The sequence below is a fragment of the Phascolarctos cinereus genome, unplaced genomic scaffold, assembly GCF_003287225.1.
Source record: "Phascolarctos cinereus isolate Bilbo 61053 unplaced genomic scaffold, phaCin_HiC Scaffold_2;HRSCAF=192, whole genome shotgun sequence".
In the NCBI taxonomy this organism is placed as follows: domain Eukaryota; kingdom Metazoa; phylum Chordata; class Mammalia; order Diprotodontia; family Phascolarctidae; genus Phascolarctos; species Phascolarctos cinereus.
The window spans coordinates 76,837,562-76,858,144 of NW_027555625.1; the positions used below are offsets into that span (position 1 = coordinate 76,837,562).

Genomic DNA, 20,583 nt, shown 5'->3' on the forward strand with positions numbered 1-20,583 from the left:
CCCTTCTCTTTCAATTTCAGTATAGCAGTGTAGAGAATGCTGACTTTTCATCGATCAGATGAATCTTGCTACAGTTCTTGCAGGTATCATCAGGGTCCAGATGGGATGCTTGGATTTCAGGATATCATCTTCCATGTGCTTTCCATGTTTCTTTCCATAGCTATGTCTTCTCATCTCTGCCAATCACCTTATTTTCTTTCACAAGACCCTTGGAGTAGAGCTTTTTGTTTTGGTTTGGTTTTTAACACCCCACGTTCATAAACATCACTCAATTCAAGTATACAACAGGCAATGTCTCTGTGGGGCAGCTTTCTGGGAAGTGTAATTTAGAAAATTTCTCCCAATGGCATAGTTCTCATGGCCTCTGGGGTTGTGAGATATATATATTTTTTTAGTACCTAGTAGGCAGTTAACCACTGGAGAAGGAAATGGCAAACCACTCCAGTATCTTAGCCAAGAAAACCCCATGGACAGTATTGATGTGCTATGGTCCATGGGGTAATGAAAAGCCAGACACAACTGAACGACTGAACAACCACAAAGCAGTCAACAGAAACTTCTGTGCTGATGTGTGGATATTGGATTCAGAAAACACTTGGCTTCATATCCCATCTAACACTTAGCAGCTGTCACTCTGTCTCTCAAACTTTACTCAGTTTTCCTGATTTCATTTGTGTAGGTGCTACCACCATTAATGTATATCAAAAACCCTTCATGACATAGTAGATAACCAGAGCATGCTGCTCCAGCTGAAAAATGTGTTCCCCCAGCAGCCAACCTGCCAATAAACTTCTCTACAGAAAGCTAAGGTGGTTCCTTGCTGGCAGATACATAGCTCATCACTGAGCCTGAACCTGAAGCCTTCCTATCTAAGCAGTACCTGTCAGAGCTTATGTCTCCCTGTCCCATCTTTTAAGAGCCTAGTGTGAACTCTAAGCCATGGTGAGGCATTGGAGGAGAATTTGGGGAGAGGGATAACTCTGATAAAATATCAAAATGGTTTTCTGTCAATATTTTTATCTATCAATAACTTTATTATTATTTTTTTACTTTGGATACTTGTACAGTTTAATTTGCAAACAAAATTTCCATAATAAATTGTTTTTAACCAAATCATGTCTTGTAAACTGTTTATAGGAAACACAGGGATAAAATGAACTGTTCATTGTGGAAGGCCTTAAATTATATTATTACAATAGAAAATATAGGAGGTAGAAGATAACTGAAAAGACTAATGCAACATTAGATTCAAATCTATAGCTCCTGTAGCTACTTAAAACATGGTTTTAAAAACTAAACCCAACATTTTTCAGTAACCATAGAAAATAGTTAAAATAAATTTGCCATGAAAGCCTTATATCATACTTGATACAGGGAGGTAGGAAAATGTAAGAACCAGAAGGACACATGAGACATGACATTTTATCTACAACTCCTGCTTGCTTTACTGAGCTTGTAGTTTCACAATTCAGTTGCCTTCTTCCCCTTCAGACTCAGATTCTTCTACATTCTTGAGCCACTCTACAAATTTTTTCATTTGCTCAAGAGACCTTTTTCCCCTTTGCAACATGTGCATCTTTATACCACTTCAAAATGGGCTTTTCACTCAGGACTTCGGCTTTATGAAAAAGCACCATGATTTCTGGGAGGCTTTCATGAAGTGAATGTTATCATAACAGTACTCCTGAATCTTCAGTAACAGAGTCAGCTCAGACTGACCTTGAGTAGTAAAGGCAGCAAGTAGAGAACCATATTGCTTCAAATGCTTGATGGTTTGTTCTGCTACCAGCTCCTCCTTTTTGTTCCATTCCACAGTGCTCATTACACTTGACCAGACTAGGCCTATAATGATCTGTTCTGGGATATTGTTTTTCTTCATCTGCTCCTTGACATACAAAATTATATCCTTAAGTGACATTTGTTCTTGAAGTTTTTTCTGTAGATCTTTACAAGCTCCTATGGTTTGCTCGTTCTGAACACACTCAGAAAGTTCTTTTAAATCTGCTTTGGGAAAATATTTTGTGAAGTGTTCAACACTTTATTAGCAGGAAAAATTCCATCAGTCTGTTGTCCATAGTGACTTTTCAAAGACTAGCAGCTACTGCATTGATACCTTTTTAATTTATCCATTATTTAATCAGCTTTACAGCAAAGGCCGCTGAAATGCCTTCTTTAACCAAATTCTCATTATAAAGGCTGTTAAGAATGAGTGCATTAAGTGTCCCATTGGCCTGAAAACCCCCAGTCAACATGGCCAGTTTGTTCCTCTCAAACTCTGAAAAACCCTTTAAGAATAGCAGCAGCTTTTTAACTTCATCCTCAAATCCCTTTTCAAGGTATTTGTATCCCCTGATTGACCTGTTGAATACCTGAGCAAAGGCTTGCCTGGTCTCTAGGTGTTCTTGTTCTGCAAATACACAGACATCCGTAGGCATCATGTCATCTGCCAGTGTACCACCTGGGGCCAGCATGCCACCAGCCACCAGAATGTCAGAGTGTTTCTTCATATCTGTGATAATCAAGTTTTGCCCCGGAAGCATCAGGAAATTTTGCTACTGCTTCCTCATCAGTGCCAGTTTCAGTTAAACCTTGAATAATACAGTTCTGAAACTGAGTAGGATCAAACCTCTCTTTTTCATCTCTTTTTCTAGTTGTAAAAATGCTGACCTGATAGCGTTGGCCTGCTGCTTTTGATTATTCATAAAAGACACCCGAATTTAAGGCAGAGAGAAAAGAGCCAGAAATCCCTGAGGTGGCTGAACTGCGGGCAGGGGCCATGAAGCTAAAGAAGAGGAGGAAGGAGGAGGTACCACACCCATCCTCTATGGATAACTTTAAAGAAGCATCTTGGTATACTGCAAAAAAGTAATGGACTGAGAGCTTTAAAGACCTCATTGTGTGACCCTCTGCAAATCACGGCTTTATTAGAGAACAAGGTCTGGAAGAGCTATTTTTCTCTCATATCTACTTTTCTCATGATTTCCCTTAAGATTCTAGACTTTTCCCCTCTCCAAATGAATTTTATCACTTTACCTAGCTCTATAAAGGAACTGCTTTGTAATTCAATTGGTTTTGCCTCCTCTTTGAGTTAATTTAGCCTAGCTGTCCTTTAAAATTCCAAGGCAGCCTCCTTCAAGAAGTGTTCCTTGACCTTCATCTTCAGCAAGAGCTTTCCTCCTCAGAGGCCATAGGAGGTTACAGTGGCTTTCCCAGCTTAGCAGCACCTGCCAGAGCTTATGTTGCCTTGGCATAGCCTTTGAGAAACCAGGGAGAACACTGAGTTAGATTAGGCTTTGGAGTAGGCCATTAGTGGAGGAAGATTCTGATAACATATTAAAATAATTTTCTGTCAGCCTTTTGTTTTCTTTCCTATCAATAACTTTCAAGAAGCAGTAGGACATCTTCATAGAGGAGATGACATCGAAACTGGGTCTTGAAGGAAGGGAGGGAGTTCAACAGATAAGGGTGATGAGATGAGAAAGGTATGGAAGACAGACTAGGCAGAATAATAATGTAAGATAGAGAATAATCTAGTTTGATAGAAATGGAGGAGGGATGATGGGGTATAGTGTAAGATAAATCTGGACCCCTAGGGTGAAGCCAGATTGTAGAACCCGTAAAAACAGAATGACTTTGGATAAATCCCCTCTATTTTTTGGATTTCAATTACCTTATCTGTAAAATGAGTGGAATAGATTAAATAGTCTCCAAGGTTCCTTTCAACTCCAAATCCTATGACACTCTAACCTTGGTACTATCATAACTTTAAAAAGAGCCTCAATAGTTAAATTTCCTCATTTGCAGAAACACATCTGACTATAGGCATTTCATTCATCATATATGAGTGCTCTCAACTGAAGGGGAAGTTTTTCCCAGTTGAAAATGGTCTTTTCAAAGGCATACAAAGGATACATTTGTTTGAGTAGCTGTGGGGCAGAACCAGCTGCCATAATTTATTTGACGTTCCATTCAGAGTCCCCTAAGTGAGCTGGGTTTTCCCAGACTCTTACCATCATTAACAATGGTATTTGATTTTTGAGAATGGTATAAATGTCTTCAAAAGAAATCCTTTTTGTTAACAAAAATATTCTTTAGTTATGGAGCACATAATTTAAAGTAAAGAGGGAACGACCTTAGTGGTCATTGAAAACAACTTTCTCATCTTACAGAGAAGAAACTGAGGTCTGGGATGGAGTGACTTGTCTCAGAAAACTAATGAAAGAGCAGACCTATGATTTGAACTCAAGTACCCAAGCTCCCAATTCATGCCCTTTCCACTACTCTACATTTCCTCCCCTTTTGGAAGAAACATGAAAACAGATTACTTCTTAGGGCAGGACATGAGATATAGTCTTGACTCTACCACATGTAGCATGAGGTTGGACAGGTACCATTGATTCTTTGGCCATAGTTTCTGAAAGCAAAGGCCTATGGGGAGGAGGTGGTGCTATGGAGTGGAAAGAATCCTGTACTAGCGATGAAGAGATCTGGGTTTGAATTCTGGCTTGACACCCTGCTAGATATGTGACCATGGGCAAGTTACCTCCTCTCTCCAGGCCTTTGGCACTTATAAAATGAGGATATAGAGCCCATGTTCTTTAAGGTCCCTTCCAGTTCTAACATTCTACATTCTGTCTTTTAAGGTGCCTCCCAATTCAGACCTGCTATGGTCTGTTCTAAGGTCCCTTACTACTCTACCATTCTGAGCCTATGAATCTCTCATATTTAGAGTGATGGGAACATCATCTGTTTGAATTTTATTCTTTTTCCCTTGGTTGGAGGCTTGGTATAGGAGAAGAATGAAAATAAATGATTCTGGATGGAATGTGGGCAGAACATCTAAAGCTCTCCGGTAGATCAGGAGACTCTGTGATTGGCTAAGTCCAAATGGTATACTGCAAATTGGTGGTGGTAGACAGCTACCATGGGGGAAGTAGTTCTTATAAGGGGAAGTCCTTGTAAGTAAACTTTTCCTGTTATCATCTCAATATGGTCATTTTCCCCTTTAAGGCCAAGTAGAACAAGACTAATCCCTATCTCTCCCTTTCCCCTTTCCTCAATAAGTCTTCTCTTTTCCAGGCAAAACACCTACTAATTCCTTCAATTAGTCCTTGTGTGTCATAGTTTTGAATTCTTTTTCCATTCTAGTTGTTCTCATTGGACATAGACTCCATGTTCTTTCTTAGATGTGATACTTAGAACAGAGATGGTTTACTAGGGTGTGGCTACTGAGCATGCTACCTCTTCTTGAAGCCACAAGTGAGAGTTTAGTGCCTGGTGAACACCAAAGGTGGATGAGCAGCCCTTAAAAGAGCTCAGCAAGCCCTCACATCAGAGTTGCTAGTCCTTTTTGAATAACCCATATATCCCAGTAAATTGTCTTGACAGACAGGCTAAACAGGTTGAGGGTAATTGATGGCCTCAAACCCATTGATGAGTTAGGGGAGTGTCTACCCCAAGCATGTGAAGACTTCCCCTGGTGGAGTGAGTGGATGAGAACAGTTTGTTCCAATGGCCATGAAGGTGGCTGAAGTGGATATTATGGAGTACTTAGAGCTTGGTCAGATGTTGAAGATACCGCTGCATCCCCGGCCATTGTCAATTGTTTTGACTGTTGTTTTGCTGCTGGATTTAATGACTCTGGAAGAGAGAGCGAAGCTGATGACTTTGTGCAATTCTGCCTCACCTAAATCCAGTTCACACATGAGTGAAGACATCACCCCATGATATCACTGATCTTTTTTAAAAATGAAGGAAAAACAACAACTTAGAACAGAACAGAGTACTCCAGATGATATCTGACCTGAGCTGAGGACTCTATAAGTATTACCTTCTTCATTCAGAACAATAAGCCTCTCTTAATGAGTTCAGGATTGCATTAGATATTTTTTTTGGCTGTCATGACCTACTACTGACTCATGTTGAGCCTGTGGTTTATTAAGGCTTTTGGGTCTTTTTCACATGTTGTGTAGCTATGATTCTCTTACTCTGTGTTCTGAATCCCTGCACAACTTGCTGTGGGCTCTGTAAGAAACTGAGATTGGTATAGGTTGAATCAGGAGCCAATGAGAAACAGTCAGAAAAGACCAGCCAGTCTGATCCTTCATCATGAGATGCAGCATGAAGTGAGCTGATGAAAAAGGCTCAGGGATTATCTGAGACACAGTAGGCCTGGGCAGAATGATTTGTATCCTTATGCTCAGATGCTGTGGGTCAGAAACTCAGTGCTTGCTTTTATTTCTTATGGGTGCTCTTGTATTCTGTTGTGTTTCTTAAAAGTGAATAGTCTATAAAATTGATAGACTTAGCCCTTCTCAGCAATGCTAGGATCTAAGACATCTCCCAAAGGTCTCATGATGGAAAATGCTATCCACATCCAAAGAAAGAACTGTGGAGTTTGAATGCAGATCAAAGCATACTATTTGCTATTTTATTTTCTTCTGTTTTGTTTCCTCTTTCTGGTGGTTCCTCCTATTGGTTCTAACTCTTCCTTACAACATCACTAATGTGAAAATATTTTTAATAGGAATGTGTATGTATAGCCTGTATCAGATTGTGTGGGAGGAGGGAGGGGGGAAGTGAGGGGCAGAAAAATTTAAAACTCAAAAGCTTATGGAAGTGATTGTTGATAAACCAAAATAAATTAATAAAAAAAGAAGTGAAAAAAAGTGAGTAGTCTAGGAGTAGCTGGATGGCACAGTGGATAGAACACTGGCCCTGGAGTCAGGAGGACCTGAGTTCAAAAATCTGGTCTCAGACCAGACACTTACTAGCTGTATAACCCTGGGCAAGTCACTTAATCCCAACTGCCTCTCAAAAAAAAAATGAATAGTCTGACTTGATCTCTTTAAGTATTGACTGATTTGCTGTCCAAGGGAGTCTCAAAAGTCTTCTCCGGAACCACAATTTGAAAGTGTCAATTCTGTGGTGCTTAGTTTTTCTTTTCTTTTTTAAATTTTATCAGTTTTTCTTATAGTCCTTACACTGCTATTGGAAAAACCATAGCTTTGACTATACAGACATTTGTTGGCAAGGTGATGTCTCTGCTTTTTAGTAACTCTGTCCAGATTTGTCATAGCTTTCCTTTCAAGGAGCAAATGTCTTTTAATTTCATGGCTGTAGTTGCCATCTGTAGTGATCTTGAGTCCAAGAATATAAAATCTGACATTGCTTCCATTTCTTCTCCCTCTGTTTGCCAGAAGTTATGGAATCAGTTGCCAAGATCCTAGTTTGTTTTTTTTATGTTAAGCGTCAAGCCAGCTTTTATCCTCTCCTCTTTCACCCTCATCTAGAGGCTTCTTAAATCTTCACTTTCTGTCATGAAAGTGGTGTCATCTGCATCTCTGAGATTGTTGGTATTTCTCCTGGCAACCTTAATTCCAGCTTGGCATTTATCATGATGTACCCTTCATATAAGTTAAATTAATAAGGAGACAATATACAACCTTGTACTTTTTTTCCCCAATCTTAAGCCAATCAGTTGTTCCATTTTCAGTTGTAACTGTTGCTTCTTGGCTGGCATACAGGTTCCTCAGGAGACAAGTAAGATGATCTGTTCCTTCCATCTCTGTGAGGACTTGCCACATTTAGTTGTGATCCACACTGTCAAGCTTTAGTGTTGTCAATGAAGCAGAAGTTTTTCTGGAACTCTCTTGTTTTCTCTACAATCCAGCAAATGTTGGCAATTTGGTTTCTAATTCCTCTTCTTCAAAAAAACAGCCTATTCTTTTGGTAATTCTCAGTTCACATGTTGCTGAAGCCTGGCTTGCAGAATCTTAAGCACAATCTTGCTGGTGTGTGAAATGAGTGCAGTTGTTCAGTAATTTGAACATTCTTTGGCATTACCCTTTTTTAGAATTGGGACATAAACTGATCTTTTCCAATCAAGTGGCCACTGTTGAGTTTTCCAAATTTGCTGGCATATTGAGAACAGCATCATCTGTTTAGGATTTTAAATAGCTCAGTTGGAATTCTATCACCTTTACTAGCCTTATTGTTAGAAATGCTTCCTAAGGCTCATTTGACTTCACTCTACAGGATGTCGGGCTCTAGATCAGTAACCACACTGTTGTGGTTATTAGTGATGTTAATATCTTTTTTGTTTAGTTCATCTGTTACAGTGCATCTATGTTATAGCCCATAGTTAGCAGGAATAAATAGTTAAAATAATGACCTATCAAAGGTTGCTTACCCCTCCATTTCCCTTCTTTGCTCCCTCTGGGCATTAGCACCCAAGAGGGGTTCTTCCTCAGCCCATCCCTGTCCTCCTTCTCCCCATCCTCATCCTCCTAACGGCAGCCTCAGAAGTTTGCTCAAAGTACAGTTTTGGGTGCTTGCCTTCTCCTGGTGCAGAAGTTCCTAGGCATCCCTTCCAACTCTGTGATTTCTGTGATTATATGATTTTTCATCTTGAAATTCTTTAATATTAAATGGTATCCCTTGTGCTAGAGTAGGAGACTCTTAGAAAGGTTAGGCTAGGATTCAATTAAATTCAACAAACATTTATTAAGTGATTAGTTGTATAGATTACTATGTTTTACACTAGGGAAGATAAAATGTTCGTATTAGACACAGATTCTTCCTTCAAGGAGTTTGCAGTTTGGTAGGGAGATAAGACATAATCATGCAGAATCATACCTGGCAAAGGGAGAATGAGGTTTTGCCTTGGGGTGCTAACATCTGGGGGAAAGGGAATGGTTTGTCCTTGGGAGGGAGAGGGTGCTGCTTCCTTTTGGTGTCAAGTGCCTTCCTTGGGCCTCACCATCCAGTACCTGCGTATACCACTGTGAAGCACTTGCCTACCCACCAGGGTCACTGTGGCAACACCCTCTCAGAACATGCCTTTCCTCCAACACCAGTGGGAGTGAGGGTCTGTTACCCTCCAATTAAGATACCCAGTAATACATGACAAGTTTAATTGCCAGCTCTCATCTGACACATAGCAAGTACTTAGTGACTTGGCGTGACATTTTTCAGATATGAAAAGGGGTTTTGATTTATGAAATGACATGGTTAAATAAGGGCCAAACTGGCTTCTGCTTGGGAAATTCCTGCTGCACTGGATATATTACAAATACATTGTTACCATCTCTGTCCTGGATCCTGCTGTCTCCATATATTATTTCTTCCCTTTAGCCTAGTAGCCCCGATTAGGGGTGGTACATACAGGTAAAGGAACTGCTCTAGTCAGTAAATGCCCTAAGAGGCCATCATTTGTGATAATCTATGGGTGTTATGAACCTAAAGCCAATGCTACTTACCTAGACATCTCATTTCTTTTCTGGCTGCACTCCTTTGACTCTTCTCTGATTGCTAACTCCACCATGCCCCAGAAAGATCATTATTGGGATAATAGGAGCTCATGGCCTTGGGACTCCACCTCTCCCCTCATTATTTCTGATTGGAGGGTGGGGCCATAAACACTAAATCTCCATTTAAGGACTGAGCTCCCTCAGATATCTCCTTATGTCTCACCTGATTATACTACTTTGGGACTTCTCTGACTTCTCCACCATGCCCCTGCATTGGTACCTTCTCTTCACTTCCTTTTTCAGTTTCCTTTAGTGTGTTGTATTCCTCCATTAGGTTGTAAGCTCTTTGAGGGTAGAGACTGTCATTTTTTTATTGCGTCTGTATCCCTGGCATTCAGCACAGTGCCTGGCACATAGTACGTGCTTAATAAATATTTCTTGATTCTTGACCATTATTGTGTATATTATTGTCTTGACTCTGCTTACTTTACTTTGCATCAGTTCATAAAGAGTGCTGCACTTTGTCAAGGTTTTTCTGCATCTAGTTGATCATGAGGTTTTAGATGTTTTTGTTTTTAATATGTTTAATTATACTGATTATTTTCCTAATGTTATCCTTGTATTTCTGATATAAATCTCACTTGGTCATAATGAATGATTTCTTGGATAAATTGCTATGATCTGTTTGGTAGGATTTTGTTTAAGTTTTTTGAGTTAATGTTCATTAATGATACTGACCTAAAGTTTTCCTTCTGTGTTTTATCTTTCCCTGGTTTAGGTAGTAGGATTATATTTGTTTAATAAAATAATTCTGGTAGGGTGCTTTCTTTCTCAATTTTTGAGAATAATTTGTGAAGTATGGTACTAATTATTCTTTAAAAGTTTGATAGAGTGGCAGCTAGGTGGCGCAGTGGATAGAGCACCGGCCCTGAAGTCAGGAGGACCAGAATTCAAATCCGGCCTCAAACCAAACACTTCATACTTACTAGCTGTGTGACCCTGGTCAAGTCACTTAACCCCAATTGCACCCCCCAATAAAAAAGTTTGATAGAATTCTCCCGTACGTCCATGATGGCCAGGAGTTTTTTTCCTTTGGTATTTTCTTCAAAGCTAAATCTATTTCCTTTTCTGAAAGTAGATTATTTAAGTTCTCTATTTGATCTTCTGATAGTTTGGATATTTTATGATTTTGAAGGCATTGCTCAATTTCTTTTGTGTTCTTAGCCTTGTTAATGTTTAACTGTGCATAATATGTTCTAATTCTTCTTTTTATTTTTTCTGATTTTATTGTGATCTCATTGCTCATTTGCTATTTTATTCACTTGATTTTTCTGCCCTCATCTTTAATCAGATTAGCTAAAGGTTTGCCAATTCCATTAATCTTTTCAAAGAACCAGCTTTTATTTTTATTTATTTATTTTTTGTTTAAATTTATCCTCTAATTTTTAACGTGTCCTCTTTTGTGCTTATTTTAGGTTTATCAGCTTTCTAATTTTTAAAATATGTGCTCGGTTCATCAATCCCTTCTTTTTCTGTTTGTTAGTGTATATCTTTAGAGAGATGACTCTCCCTAAGTACTATATTAGCTACATCCCAGAAATTTTTGTGTGTTCTTTCATTATCATTTGTTTCATTATTAATTTCTTTTGTGAAATTAATTGTTTCCATTATTTATTCTTTGTTCTACTCATTATTTAGAATTTCATTGTTAAGTCTCTATTTGGGTCTTTGTATCTCGTTTGTGATCTCTGAATCAATGACTATTCTTATTTCATTTTGGTCTATACCATATTAAGAATTTCTGCCTCTTTATATTTGTTTACAATATCTCTGTGCCCTAATGTTAATTTTTGCAAAATTTCCAAGTAGAAATATGTTTGTTCTTTTGCAGTCCCATTGAAAGGATGCCATAAGTCTTTTGATACCAGTTTTTCCAACAGTTAGTTCAATTCCTTATTTTTCTTTTTGTTTATCTTTCTGTTAGACTTATTGAAAACTAAGAGAGAGAGATTGAAGTCTCCTGTCAGTATTGTGTTACTATGTCTTCTTGTAGCTCAGATGATGATTCCTTTGTCAAACTGGATGCTAAGGCATTTGGAGCATATATGTTTAATATTGCTATTGGTTTGTTGGCTAGGGTTCCTTTCAGCATAATATAGTTTTCTTTTTGTATTTTAAATTTTTATTTTTACTTTGTCAGGTAGCATGATTGCAACACCTACTTTTTTAGATTCACTTGAAGCATAGTAAATCTTTTTCTATTCTCTCAGTTTTATTCTGTGTATATACTTGTTTTCAAATGTATTTCTTTATTGGATTGTTTGATAATTAACATTTAATGTTATGCATGTTAGGTTTATATTTTCCTCTCTTTGTTTCTACTATTTTTATCAAGTTATAATTTTTCATTCTTCTACTGCAAATGTAATACTGTTAATTTAGTTCCTTTAGCTTATTCTCTTTTTAGATGGCCCTATTCCTGTTCTTCTACTCGCTCTCAGTTCCTCCTTTCACTTGTTACCTCTTTACTTTTGGAGTTTTCCTTTTTAGTTCCTTTTTCTTTCCTTCTTTCATCTAGTTATACAATTATTTTTCTCTTTGCCTCTCTCAGTCAAGTATGTTCTCTCTTCTCTGACTCTTCAACTAATCTTGTTCATGAGTTTTTAAACTTTCATTTTTTGGTACTGCTTTCCAGATAGGGTTCTTCTTTCTTACTCTCTTCATTATCCGTCCTCTCTTTCTCTCTACTGACGACCCTCATTTTCAGGTTCATGACCCCTATAATTTTCTAGTCTTTCTCTATTTCCTATATTCCTCATGCAGTCCATGTCAATTCTGTTCTCCCCTCTAAGCAGCTTCTGCTACTGCCTTGCAGAGCTTGCCTGTCAGATTCCCCTAGTCCATTGTGCCTCACTCTCAGAACAATGCCAATTCCTGTGGGTGGTAAAGAGGATGCCTCTTGGGGCTGAGCTCTGTTTCAAGTCCAGACACATGTCCTGTCCTTTCCCCTCTGTTCTGCTTTCCTGCAAAGATATTTTGCAGCACAGAATGCTGCTGCAGTGATACTATCTGTGTGTCAGGGCCCCAGCAAGTTTCTAATCTTATCTACTGCCACGGCCCTGGCTGCTGCTCCAAGTAAACTTCTGCAGATTGGAGTGGGGAATCTCCATAGCACTGGAGAGAGGGAAGGCGAACTGGGGTCTGGGATTGCGTTTTATTGCAATCTCGTGTGTCAGGTCCTTGGGATTTGTTGAAAGCATATGTTGATGAGCTCAGGGAAGGTGTCAGTTCATTTTTTTAAATCTTTTGTATTCCAAGTGTCCTAGATCAGAGGTATCAAACATGTAACTAATAACACTCCCAAGTGTGGCCTGAACCAGATTAAAATGTAATTGGGAAATATTTAACAAAAGAAAATAAAATATAGATTAATTTAATATGTGCTGTTCTAAGTCAATTTGTGGTCCAGGGATCCCTATGTATGCTTTAGTGGCCCCCCCATTTCTATTTTAGTTTGATACCAGTGTGCTAGAACATGGAAATAGCTTAAATTGTTCCATGCCTGGTATATAATTTCTATTTTGGAGAAGTCTGCAAGGTCATGGGGATTAGAGAAAATATTTAGTCCTTAATCTTAGTGGTCATTTGACCCAGAAATCAATGTTATTTGTATTGATAAAATCACAACTTTTTCTGATGCTCAGTATTTAGCGCTACAAAGGACTTTGAGCTGAGAACTTTCTTTTCTGGGTCTTCAGTAGTTGTGGCTGCCAGAGAGGTGGAGCTGTAACATCTGCAGAAGCAGCAGCCAGTTTTGCATCTCTACAGGAGTTTCTTCATAGAATGATGGCTGTAGAGACTGGGTTGGAAGCAGGACCAATGGTCTGGGGGGTCCTGAGGCTCTTAGGTTTAACTGCCTAGCTATGGGAGTTGGTTGGTGGTGCCCATTTTTCACAGGAATTTCTTCCTGGATTGATGGTTTGGGGGTTGGGCAGCATCTATGATCTGGGGACACCATTCTTCTCAAGCTTTTAGATTCAGGATTCTTGGCTGTCTTTATCATAGTGTAAGGAGAAGTGTAGTCAAGGTGATGGTTTGACTTGCCTGGCATATGCTTTCTCCCTCATAGAAAAGGTGGTGTCATTGCATATATGGAAGAGAGATTGGATTTGTTCTGATTATCCCCATATCCCCAGAGGACAGAACTGGGAACAGTGGTAGGTAATTGCAGAGAAACAGATTTTAGTTTGGTTAGATGTAAGGAAAAATTGCTTATTAATTAGGGCTGTTCAAAAGTAGAAGCATATTAGGAGATGTTCAGTTCAACTGTCCATAACCATATTATAATTAACAAAAGATACTACTACATTCTAGCTGTTTGGAATGGAGAACATAATAATGCTCGCCTTTCCTCATCTTCAAGAACAACAATATATTTCAGGAAAGAACTGTCCCCATCATTTCAGGTAGACTAGATTGAAGATCTTTCTGCTCATTAGTAGGTCAGGACCCCTTGATTCAAAATTGTGATTCCTTAGTGACTCATGTTTATGGGATTGGAGAAGTGGCTTTCTCTCATGAATAGGGCAAGGTTCCCTTGATTCAAAATGGAATCCTTCCTTGGAAAAGATGAGAGAGGATGCTTCTCTATATCTTATAGGACTTGTAATGTAGAAGACACATTACTTACAGCTCTTAAGAGGGTAGAGCTGAGTAACCTTGAATCCTAACATATGACCTGACTTGACCAGCATTATTAGGCAGGATTTGAGGATACAAGTGATCAGATCTTCAGATGACCAAGTTGCTTTGACTTACTCTGTAATGGGTCAAATGCTTAGCAGAAATCTTTTGGCTCTACTCTCTCTGTCTTGCCTCTTTTCTCTGCTGGAGGGCAGTATTGCAAAATGGGTGTCACTAGGCTTGGTGTCAGGAGACTTGTTTGACTCCTACCTCAGACAGAAGCTGCCTGACCACACGAAATTTCACTTAAGTTGTCAGAACCTTAGTTTCCTTATGTGTAAAATTGCTATTTGAAGCACTTTGTGAACTTTTAAACTGAGAAGTGTAATGCCACTGTGGGTGTTTTTTAAATATGTGTGTGTGTGTGTGTGTGTATAAATTTTTTTCCTAGAGGTTGGAGCAGTAGGAAGTTTTGTGACTCCTCACCTTCAGTGTGAGTGTTGGTGGATCCACAGCTGCTCTTATGGCAATCAACAATCATTTCTTCTCCTTTTCTTTCTCTTTCTATGTTAGGAATTGAGAAATCCTCATTACTTTGTGTCAAATAAGGTCTAATCTGGGCCAGAAGAAGTATTCATTGGCATCCTCTAGAAATAATTATGATTAAAATTTACTTTGGTATGGATAGAGGCCTGCATGTCAAGAGATCCACCTGTGGTCAAAAGGGCAGCAGAACAGACAGACATCTTTAGCCTATTCTCCCTTTTCTTCAAGGGAGACTTTAATTCCTGCCAGGAGGGGAAGCAGGAGGTCAGGACAGAGGCTGGCCCCTCTGCTCTCCTCAGAGAGAGGGGGTACTGGGCTAGAATTATATCTCTCTATTCCCTTGACTATAATAAGTTAAGAAGGCGTGATAGGGTTCAATCTAACTTCTGATCACTTTGTCATTATTGGGGAGAAGGGGGACCCTAAACTCTACATCCAAAGGTTGACTCCTTTCCTACCAAATACCAGTTCTACAGTGAACATGCATAGTGAATAGAAAAGAAACTCATTTATCCAAATCACAGCAAAACAGAAATCGGAGAAGGTATACATAGGAAGATAGATATATATACACACACACAGACACACACACACACACAGACACACACACACACATATATATATACACACACACCCCACACATACCAGATAATATAAAATGAAGGAAGTCTCCCATTGGGAGTAACATAACTCAGGGAAAGAGAGAGAGAGAGAGAGAAAGAGAGAGAGAGAGAGAGAGAGAGAGAGAGAGAGAGAGAGAGAGAGAGCGAGCGAGAGAGAGCCCTAGATCTCACCCAAGGGTAAATTCCCTGCAGTCTTTATTTTAGTAAGAAGCTGGGGACAGGGATGTGATGGAGCCTGCTGGCTTTTCTCATGTTGTCCCAGTCTTTTCCTTTAGCAACCTGAGGTAGGATTGACCTCTTCCATCTTCCCCCTGGAAGCCAGAAGCATCCTAAGCAAAGAAGACCTGAAGTTTGATGAGTCCGAGGACTCCCGAAACTAGAGCTCTCCTACTCTTGCTAACTCCACCCTACCCCTCATGAATGGCAGGTCATTCATCTCCACCAGTGAGGGGAGAATCCTATACCCCAACTTTGGGACAGAGGTTGTAATTGGATAATTATTAAGGAATCTATTTTAATTACTTAGGAGGCATTTTTAAAAATAGATTTGCATGTTGGTACAAAGCTAAGAATTCTCTCTAGAAAATCATGTGCTTGATGGGTCTTATTAAATACTATCTCTGCACCCTCCTCCAACAAAATTCTGTTGTTATAGAGTGGGATTTAGCATTGTAGATACTCTAGTGACTACCACTGGAAATCATCTCTAAGTGAAAAAAAAAAAGTTGGCCCTTAACAGACTTGACATTTTGCAGTCTCAGTAATAGTGTCTGGTGGAAGGGTGTGGATAGCCAAATAATTGGTAGAGAAAATTGGGCTATGTCATCAACATGAACTGCCTCAGAAGGAAGTATGATTTATTATCCTTGGAAAGGAATCCCTGTCAGTGGTGTCTTCAAGTAGAGGCTACTTTAGGTATAAGCCATTTTTTAAAAGATTGATCAAGAATCAAAAAAGCATTAATTAAGTACGTACTATGTGCCAAGCACCATGTTAGGTCCTGGGGCTATAAATACAAAAGTGGAATAATCTCTGCCCTCAAGAAGTTTACACTCTGTTGGGGAGATAGTTGTTGTCCTTCATTTTCGAAGAGGATCGAAATGATATCACTATTTTAGAGTTAAGCTGCAGTATGTCCGATTGTGACTGATTAGACCAGTATGAGCTTGGAATTCTCTACCACAGGTCAGGCACAAATGGTCCGTGTGAACATTTGGGATGGATTCTCCAATTTGTGCATCTTGCATTACTTTTGAGCCACTTCAATTCTGCTTTGCTCATAGAGCACAGCTCCTTTTCTGATGAGGGTAGACCATGCTGGGTGGTCCTGTGCCAGTGTCTTTCATGTCACAATCAATTCCAAAGTTCTTAAGTGAGACCTTGAGAGTATCCTTGTATTGCTTTTTCTGACCACCATTGGAGCGCTTGCCTTGTGTGAGTTCTCTGTAAAATAGTGTTTCAGGTAAGTGTACCTTTAGCATTCAAACAATGTGGCCAGCCCATTGGAGTTGCACTCTGTGCAATAGAGTTTGAATGCTTGGCAGTTTAGTTTGAGAAAGCAGCTCAGTGTCTGGAATTGTTGCACAGGTCCTGGATGACCTCTGAGGACCCTTATAACTGAGTTTGTGTAATTCTGAGATTTTGGCAGGGTGGGCAGGATGGATCAAAGCCTTTCAACCTCAGAATTTTCTGCTCCACACAAGAAAAAGCCACTGATTTTCCTAAGGCTGCTTTTGTGGTTTCAAGGAGTTGTAGAAGGAGATTGATTCTGACTTTGAAGAGAATATAACATCTCTGCCATTCATGCCTGTTGATCTCATCCTATCCTACTCCTAAACCAGAGCTGCCAGGCAGACTTGTTGCAGCCCACTTTGAAGACTAGACAATTACAAGTAATGACAATGAAAGCTAACATTTCTGTAGCATTTTTAGACTTGAGGAATAGGGGAGGGAATAAGGGAAGAGAAGGAAATGACATTGTGGCTCACCCTCTTCTCCTTGATACTCTCTTTTCTCTAGGTTTTCAAGATACCACTGTCTCCTGTTTCTCCTTTTATGAGACCCTATCTTCTGTCTCCTTTGCTGAATCTTCTTCCAGACCATACCCTCTAACTCTAGGTGTACTTCAGGGTTCTGTTCTGGGCCCTCTCCTCTTCTCCCTCTATTCTACTTCACTTCATGATCTTGTTAGCTCCCATTGATTTAATTATTCTATGCTGATGATTCTCAAATTTACCTATCCTGCCACAACCTCTGTGCTGATCTCTAATCTCATATCTTTAACTGCTTTTCAGATATCCAACTTAAATTCAACACATCCAAAATGGAACTCTTCTTTTTCCCCTAAGCTCTCCTCCTTTCCTATCTTCCTAGTTACTGTTGAGGGTAACACCATCCTCCCAGTTCCTCAGGCTAACAGCCTCATCTTTGAGTCATCCCTGACTTCATACTATCTTCATTTCCTATATTCAATCCATTAATAAGGCTTGATGATTTTACCTCTCAAATGTTCCCCCTTCTCTTCTCTGAACTGACACCATTCTATTTGCAGGCCCTGATCACCTCACCCGTGGATTACTCTAATAACCTGCTGGTGGATCTGCCTGCTTCAAGTCTCTTCCCACTCCAGTTCATCCTCCATTCGGCCACTAAAGTGATTTCCTAAAGCACAGTTCCAATCGTATCAACCCACTATGCAATAAACTCAAGTGGCTTCCTTCAGGATCAAAAATCCTCTGATGTTCAAAGCTCTTCATAACCTAGTTACCTCTTATCTTTCCAGTCTTCTTATTCCTTGCTTCCTGCCACGTACTTTTCTATATGGTGACAATAACCTTCTGGTTGTTCCATGAACAAGACACTCCATCTCTTGGCTTCAGGTATTTTCTTTGTCTTTCCCTTATACCTGGAATGCTCTCTTTCCTCATTTCTGAATCCCAGTTAAAATCCTATCTTCTATAGGAAGCTTTTCCCCACCCCTCTTAATTCTAGTGCCTTCCCTCTGTTATTTCCTATTTATCTGTTTATCATTTGTTTGTATGTATTTGTTTGCATGTTGTCTCCAGCATTAGATTGTGAGTTCTTTGAAGGGAGGGACTGTCTTTTGCCTCTCCAGGGCTTAGCACAGTGCCTGACACATATTAGTTGTTTAATAAGTGTCTATTGATTGACTATTGACTGATAAGCATATTGACCTACTATGTACCAGGTGTTGGTGCTAAGTACTTTACAAATATTATTTCATTTGATATGCACAATAGCCCTATAAGGTAAGGTACTATTATGATCCCCATTTTACAGTTGAGGAAATTGAGACAGACAGAGATTAAGTGACTTGCCCAAGGTCACACAGCTAGTAAGTATCTGAGACTGGATTTTAACTCAAGTCTTCCTGACTCCAGGTCAAACATTGTATCCACTGTGCCACCAAAAGCCTCTTACAAAGAATTTTCTCACTATAGCCCTTTGAGGCAGGCTGTTCATGTGTTATTATCCCTATTTTGGAGATAGCAAGAGAAGTTAAATACCTTGTCCGAGTTGATACAGATAGTAAATATCAAGAGTAGAGATTTAAATGCAAATCTTCTGACTTTAATGCCAATGTTCTTGCCATCTCTTAGTGCAGACCCATTGGGGACACAGCATCATTCTGGGAATATGTAGCTACTGAAATCCAGGGAGGCCAAGAGGTGGGAAACAAATCAGTCTTCTATGTCCCAACCTCAGTGTTGAGTGTGCTTGACCTTTGTTATCCTAAATCTCTCTCCTAGCTTAATTGCCTCACAACTCTAGGCCTTTGTTTCTCTTCTGTAAAATTAGGAGGCTGGACAAATTGTGTCCGTAAGGTCTCTTCTAGCTCTAACTCTTATGATTCTATGAGCATTCGATCCTATTGGTTGTCTAGATATTAGTCAGTGGATGGAAAATGGAAAGTTCTTTTTTCTGGGTCAAAGAAAGATTAAGAAAAAGAAAGCTGTAGCTTTCTAAATCCCCAGGAATATGGAGTCCAGGCCTTAAGACAGAATTCTCCAAAGTTCTGTCCTCAGCCCTCTTCTTTTGTCTCACTATATTCTCTCTCCTCAAATTCTCATGGCTTCAATTATTACCTCCACTTAAATGAATTTCAAATCAATATCCCTAACATTGACTTCTGAATTGAGGTCCTTGGCTTCCTTCAGGACTTTTCTACATGGATGTCCCACTGCAAATTCAAACTCTGGCCCAAAACTGACCCTTTTTATTCCTCTTTTGTATTTTTTTAGTCCTTTTTAAAAAACTTTATTTTTCTCTTGGTGGCATTATGATTCACCTAGTCTCCTGTATTTTCAAATATTGAGGTTATTTCTAATTCTATGTTCTTATGGTGTCTTTAGATTTGCAAAGTGCTTTATACTCAGTATCCTCACAATAGTCCCATGAATGAGCAACCAAACCCCCAGTTTCCTGATTCTAAGTTTCCACTACCTGAAAGGCTAAGACATAGTCATGCAAACCCAATCTACCAACTAAAAGGAACCATGTTTGAAAAGGGGACTGCTAAAGGTAATGGAGATCCCAATAAGATAGCAGACAATTTAGAGAAAAAAAAATCTGCTCTAAGCCAAATCTCAAGCTTTGAGTCAAAATACCTTGCTATGCTATATTTCTTTTTTCATTTATCTAATTTTTGACTAACTGCTCTGGACCTCAGTGTCCTCATTTGCATCCACAAAGGGTTGACAGAGATGATCTCTAGGATACCCCCTTAGCTTTAAATCCATGATCCTATGATTTCTGCCTTTTGAAGGCCCTCAATTACTACAACGTCCACCTCAGATGAAGATTGTAGCCCAAACATGCTTTTCTATTATGCTGCTCTTATCCACATCCTTCCATAAGCTTGCCCCAGTAGCTCTACCAAAAACATTCTCTAACCTTCAGTTGTCAAGGTATGTGACTGAATTACTAATTATCGACTTGGTGATAAGAGAGATTAGAGATGGGGGAGGAGGAGGAAAGAGAAAATATTGAAGAAGAATTATAGTTGTGACCAAGAGATAAAGAATAGCAGGACCTGACTTTGAATTCCATATTTGAGCATCTCCTATGTGAAGTTAGGCATTGTTCAGAAAAAGGACAGGGCTATGTTGGTGCATGTCAATTACAGTTGATTAGAATAACCACAACTGTTTTGTGTTCCACAAAACAATAGCTGATGATTGAGTGATATTAGGAGGGGAATGTAGGGGAGAGACCCTCCTGTGAGGACTGTACAGGTAGGAGAAGAGTAGAATGTAGCTTATTGTATATAATGTCCTGTGTTCATATATAAAGAAGAATTTGAACTATACCCACACACAAACCCATTCTATTTAGATTATAGCTAGAGAGATGTAGTCTCAATCAATCAATACACATTTATTAAGCACTTCCTATGTGCCAGGAACTGGACTAAGTTCTGGGGATACAAAAAGAGGCATCTTTGGAAAGTCATGATGGAG

The 20,583-nt window shown here is 39.3% G+C and overlaps 1 pseudogene; it reads right to left on the bottom strand.

Annotated features, from left to right (window-relative positions):
* Positions 1–1,468: 1,468 nt before the first annotated feature.
* On the bottom strand, positions 1,469–2,751 carry LOC110193236 (eIF5-mimic protein 2-like; annotated as a pseudogene).
* Positions 2,752–20,583: the final 17,832 nt, after the last annotated feature.